Source organism: Chelonia mydas, chromosome 21 (assembly GCF_015237465.2).
Source record: "Chelonia mydas isolate rCheMyd1 chromosome 21, rCheMyd1.pri.v2, whole genome shotgun sequence".
NCBI classification, from domain to species: Eukaryota; Metazoa; Chordata; order Testudines; family Cheloniidae; genus Chelonia; species Chelonia mydas.
In genome coordinates this window covers 15,088,114-15,094,157 of record NC_051261.2, presented here as the reverse complement: position 1 = coordinate 15,094,157, position 6,044 = coordinate 15,088,114, and positions in this window count along the sequence as shown.

Below are 6,044 nucleotides of genomic sequence, written 5' to 3'. Positions count from 1 at the left end.
GCGGATTCCTACACAATCCCCTTTCAGGCAAACTCACAGACTTCCTAGATAAAAGGTCAGAAGCATTCTCCTTCCCTTTGCCACACACAAGTTCAGGAATCTTTTCCTTCTTGCTACAGGTTTCCACACCCTCAGTAGGTAACACAATCAAATCACCTTTCTGCTCTCCTTGTGCCCTGGCTAGGATCTCACCCTGATTAGACAGAGTTGCTACACCCTTTCCAACAACACCCTAGCAACAGGCAAAATATAAGCACCAGAATTGTCTGGGCTCTGGGATTTTGCATAGACACTAACTGGATGCAACTTAGTTACAGGGCCATTCTCCTGAGCAGACACAAACTTAGGACCCTTCCCTTCCTGGGCTTTAGCTGAATCCAGAACCAACTCTGAGACAACTGCACTATTCTCAGCCATCACAGGCTGAAAGGCCCCTTCTGTCTGCTCCACAGACAAAGAAGAGCCCGACACACTTTCTCCTTTCCCAGACACACAGCTTGGGATCTCATTCCCCTGGTCCCAGCACACAAGGCTGGTCACAGACAACTGCTTGGAGATCAGGGTAGCTCCCTCCATAGGCAAGTCAATACCTCTGACCGACACAGGCACGTTTCCTTCACTGTCCCAATTCTCCACCCAGCTAACAGGTAAGGTCCAGGGACACTCATCTTCCACTCTCCTCGCCTTCCCACCCTGCTGACTAGACAAAGCCATCAGCTCACAAGGCTGCCTAGGCTCATCCAGACTTTCCTTACCAAGCACCTTGCCACTCCCAACAGATCCCCTGCCCTGCCTGTGTCTCCCCCCACTCAGCTGGGGTCTCAGCTCCCACTGTGCTCAGCGCTGCCCTTGCTGTCCCAGTGGGGGCTGGCAGTGAGCTCGCTGCTTTTCGCACTGCATCAGAGCCAGCATGAGCCCCCACTCCGGTGTGCAAGGGGGTGGGGAGCATCTCTCTGTCCCACCCAGCCCCAGGGGTCTGGTTACAGCCAGGCAGGTAGCCTAAGCCTAGCAGCTCCTCCCCTGTGCCAGCCAGGTCATCTGCATTTTCACTGACCATTTCCCTCTCCACCAATTGGTTCCCTGGATTCAAATTCAAACCCTTGGACGTTACAGGAACAGGGCCTGGATCCTGTCCCAAAGAGACACAGTCACTCCCCAACAGGGTCTCACAGTTGGTATCCTGGAGAACCCCAACGACCAGCCAGCCCGACCCCTCCTGTGTCTGCACAGGGATCTGGGCCATAGGCAGGGTGAGGGGCTTCATCCCTGGGGCAGCTCACCCAGCCCCTCAGCATCTGAGGCTTCACCACCCGGGGCCTGACAACAGTCCTCTCTGTCCCAGGATCTCATCACCCCAGGAATGTCTCCCCATTGACCATCACCTTCTGTGACGAAGTGGGACTGTTTTTAATGTTTCCTCTGAATAGTGTGGGGGTGCCTCAGTTTCCCCTAGGCAGTTCTTAAGTATCTAGGTGGTGGGATAAGAGTGTATGATCATTGCAGAGCCCTAGAGGGCAGGTGTGTGCAGGGGTCTGGACACAGAGAATGGCCGACACCCTGTTTCCTGGCAACTGATGGCCTGGGCCCTTCCCCCTTGCAAGGTGAGAGCTAAAGGGTTGGAGAACAAGGGTGACCTCCTGGCCCGGGAAAGGGACAAAGCCCAGAGGAGGAGGGGCTGGAGGGAGTTTCAGTTTGGGGCTGGCTGGGACATGGAGTGAAGTGCAGACGTGGCTGTCTGGCTCACGGCCCCCCAGAATGGACCCAGCTGAGGGGTCCTGTTCTCTGCACCTGCAAACTCTGTTTTAGACCATGTTCCTGTCATCTAATAAACTGTGTTTTACTGGCTAGCTGAGAGTCACGCCTGACTGCGGAGTTGGGGGGCAGGACCCTGAGCGGACTCGCTGGGGGAAGCGCACGGAGGGGCAGAGGATGCTGAATGCTCCGAGGTCAGACCCAGGAAGGTGGAAGTTGTGTGAGCTTTGTGTCCTGCAGACAGTCTGCTCACAGAAAGGAGACTTCCCCAGAGTCCTGACTGGCTTCATGGGGAGCAGTTCCAGAGCATCGCCCAGGGACTCCGTGACACCTTCCGCTCCCACTGGAGGTCCGAGGGGCCTGACCCCAGGAAACTCCACACATATAGGTTGGGGTCAGGAGTGGGAGCCTGTCCACCTCCCCACCCATTTGGCTGATGGAGTCTATGGCCTTGGGACCCAGCAAGGGAGCTAGACACTGGGGCTTTTCCACAGGGTCCCCCTGGTTCAAATCGCCAGCCTGCTCAAAGGCAGTGAGGTGGGCATCCACATCCCCCCCCCCCTTAACCAGGGGCAGCAATTTAGTCTCGAGGTTCCCTGTGGAACTAGCCCCCCGGGGTCTATCCCCACTCACCCCGGGAAGGTCCCCTATGCCTCTCCGCTCCACCACCGCCAGTTCATGCTGCTGCTGCTTCTGCAGCTCTTTCTCAGGCTCTCGCTGTCTCTGACAGTCCTCTTGCTCTCTCGGACTCAGCTCCAAGCCAGTCCGTCTCCGATCCCCCGATGGGGAACCCGATCGTGAAGACCCTCGTCTGGTCGGGCACAGGAGTCTTGGGGATGCCTGGCTACTGCTCCAGCTGCTCCCAGATCCTGCGATAGCCCCATTTGGGGTCAGGAATCTGCTCCTTAGAGCCGTCATCCTCCTCCAGCTGCACGATTAACTGTGCTTTGGTGAACTTTCCAATGCGCAACCCTCTCTTTCTGCACAGGGTTACAATGTCCTTCTTAAGGAGATGGTGACAGGCCGTCACCCCGCTCTTCCCAAGTTGTTGTGGACTCACAGGCCTGTGTGCTCTCAGCTCCCCACGGTTTCCAGGGAGAACCACTCGTGTGCCAGCCCTTCTCAAGGTCACCACGTCTTTGCCATGGTCGAGCTGCAGACTCCTCCATGCCTGGGACCGCTCGCTGCAATCCCCAGGGGACACTGTTACTGCAAAAGTCCTTCTCTCTCCCAGGGCCAAGCCGCAGGCTCCTCCGCCCCTGAGACTGCTCACTGCAGTCCCCAAGGGGACCCAATTAGTGCACAGTCCTTCTTGCTGGTCACACACTCCCAGGGGTTAACCGCTCCTCTCTGAGCCTTCAGCACGCCTGGTCCTCGTCAACCCCCCTTTGTTTTACTGCTCCTCAGTCACTTACTGCAGGAAGTGCCAACCACGGGTTGCAGTACATCCCACCTCTGCCACCAGTTGTCACGGAGTCCCCAGGCGATGCTCTGGAACTGCTCCCCATGAAGCCAGGCAGGACTCTGGGGAAGTCTCCTCTCTGTGAGCAGCCTGTCTGCAGGACACACAGCTCACACAGCTTCCACCTTCCTGGGTCTGACCTCGGAGCATTCAGCATACTCTGCCCCTCCATCCGCTTCCCACAGCGAGTCCGCTCAGGCAGGGTCCTGGGGAAGGCAGAGGGTCCTGCCCCCCCAACTCCACAGTCAGACGTGACTCTCAGCCAGCCAGTAAAACTGAGGTTTATTAGATAACAGAAACATGGTCTAAAACAGAGCTTGTAGGTGGAGAGAACAGGACCCCTCTGCTGGGTCCATTTTGGGGGGCCGTGAGCCAGACAACCACGTCTGCACTTCACTCCATGTCCCAGCCAGCCCCAAACTGACTGACTCTCCACCCCCTCCTCCTCTAGGCTTTGTCCCTTTCCCGGGCCAGGAGGTCACCTCATTCCTTTGTTCTCCAACCCTTTAGCTCTCACCTTGCAGGGGGGAAGGGCCCAGGCCATCAGTTGCCAGGAAACAGGGTGTCGGCCATTCTCTGTGTCCAGACCCCTGCACACACCTGCTCTCTAGGGCTCTGCAACGATCATACACCCTTATCCCACCACCTAGATACTTAAGAACTGCATAGGGGAAACTGAGGCACCCCCCCACTATTCAGAGGAAACATTAAGAACAGTCCCGCTTCGTCATACCCCACATCAGCGACTGGGCCTCGAGTTGCAGAAGGGACTCAGCACCCATCTGTGGAGAACTCCACCGTCTTCCCCCACTGAGAACAAAGGGGGAAACAGGGGCTCCTGGGTGCAGAGCTCCCTCGATGGTGGCACGCGGGCTGGCCAGATGCTCCTAAAGCACTTCCCGGATGTTCCTGGCCCATGTAGAATCCCAGAGAGCCAGAGTCTGGCTGTCCAACGGGCTCAGATTTCTGTGTTCATTGCTGCTGAAACTTGTCTCCCCCCACAAAAGGCAGATTGGGTAAGATAATGGGGGGAGATCCTGTGACGCAGGGGGGAGCGGGGAGTGTTGACCTGAGAATGTGGCAGGGGAGTTTCACTGGGGATGGGAGACCTGAGAGCCGGTAACCTGAGCCAGGAGGGGGAGGGGGAGTTAACACCTCTGCCCGGGAATGTGGACAGAGGCTGCAGGAGGGAGCCTGCTGGGGGGTTTAGTTTCAGTTTGGTGCTGGGTGGTGGAACACAGGGAACCGCAGGGCTGGGGTCTAAGTTCCCTGCTCCCCCAGAAGGATTTGACTGAGGGGTCCTGGTTGTACCCACAAGCTCTGTTTGAGACTGTGTTCCTGTTGTCCAATAAACCTTCTGTTTTACTGGCTGGCTGAGAGTCTCTGTGAAGGCGAGGTGGGGATAGAGGATGGGGGTTCCCCAGGGAGGGGAGACCCAGGTCTGTGGGGGTCATGCCAGGGGGAGCACCCTGGCGTGAAAAGGGCACCGGGGTCCAGGAGGGACTCGGGGCCCGGGGCAATCAGGACACTGGCCTGCAGAGGGCACTGTGGAGGCTGGAAATGCTAATTCCCTGGACGACCAGCAGGAGGTGCTGCAGGGGTGAGTCCTGTCCCATTACATTGCCCCATATCCCGTCCCCTCGCCTCACCCACTGCTCCCCAGTGCCCTATCCCTGCCCCATACCCCATCCCCTAGCCTCATCCACTACTCCACCCATACTGTCCTCCCTTATCCTCCCCCACCGCGCCCCCAGTGCCCTAACCCACCCCATATTCCCAGTCCCCACCCACTGTTCCCCCTCTCCCCGCCCCATAGCCCCAACTTCTGCCCAATCCCCGCCCACTGCTCCCCAGTGCCCTAACCCGGCCCCATACCCCATCCCCATCCCCTGCTCCACCCATACTGTCCTCCCTTATCCTCCCCCACCACGCCCCCAGTCCCCACCCACTGTTCCCCCTCTCCCCGCCCCATAGCCCCAACTTCCGCCCAATCCCCACCCACTGCTCCCCAGTGCCCTGTCCCTGCCCCGTCCCCTGCTCCACCCATACTGTCCTCCCTTATCCTCCCCCACCACGCCCCCAGTCCCCACCCACTGTTCCCCCTATCCCCACCCCATAGCCCCAACTTCCGCCCAATCCCCACCCACTGCTCCCCAGTGCCCTATCCTTGCCCCATCCCCATCCCCTACTCCACCCATACTGTCCTCCCTTATCCTCCCCCACCACGCCCCCAGTCCCCACCCACTGTTCCCCCTATCCCCACCCCATAGCCCCAACTTCCGCCCAATCCCCACCCACTGCTCCCCAGTGCCCTATCCCTGCCCCGTCCCCTGCTCCACCCATACTGTCCTCCCTTATCCTCCCCCACCACGCCCCCAGTCCCCACCCACTGTTCCCCCTATCCCCACCCCATAGCCCCAACTTCCGCCCACTGCTCCCCAGTGCCCTATCCTTGCCCCATCCCCATCCCCTGCTCCACCCATACTGTCCTCCCTTATCCTCCCCACCACGCCCCCAGTCCCCACCCACTGTTCCCCCTCTCCCCACCCCATAGCCCCAACTTCCGCCCACTGCTCCCCAGTGCCCTATCCCGGCCCCATCCCCATCCCCTGCTCCACCCATACTGTCCTCCCTTATCCTCCCCCACCGCGCCCCCAGTCCCCACCCACTGTTCCCCCTCTCCCCACCCCATAGCCCCAACTTCCGCCCAATCCCCGCCCACTGCTCCCCAGTGCCCTATCCCTGCCCCGTCCCCTGCTCCACCCATACTGTCCTCCCTTATCCTCCCCCACCACGCCCCCAGTCCCCACCCACTGTTCCCCCTATCCCC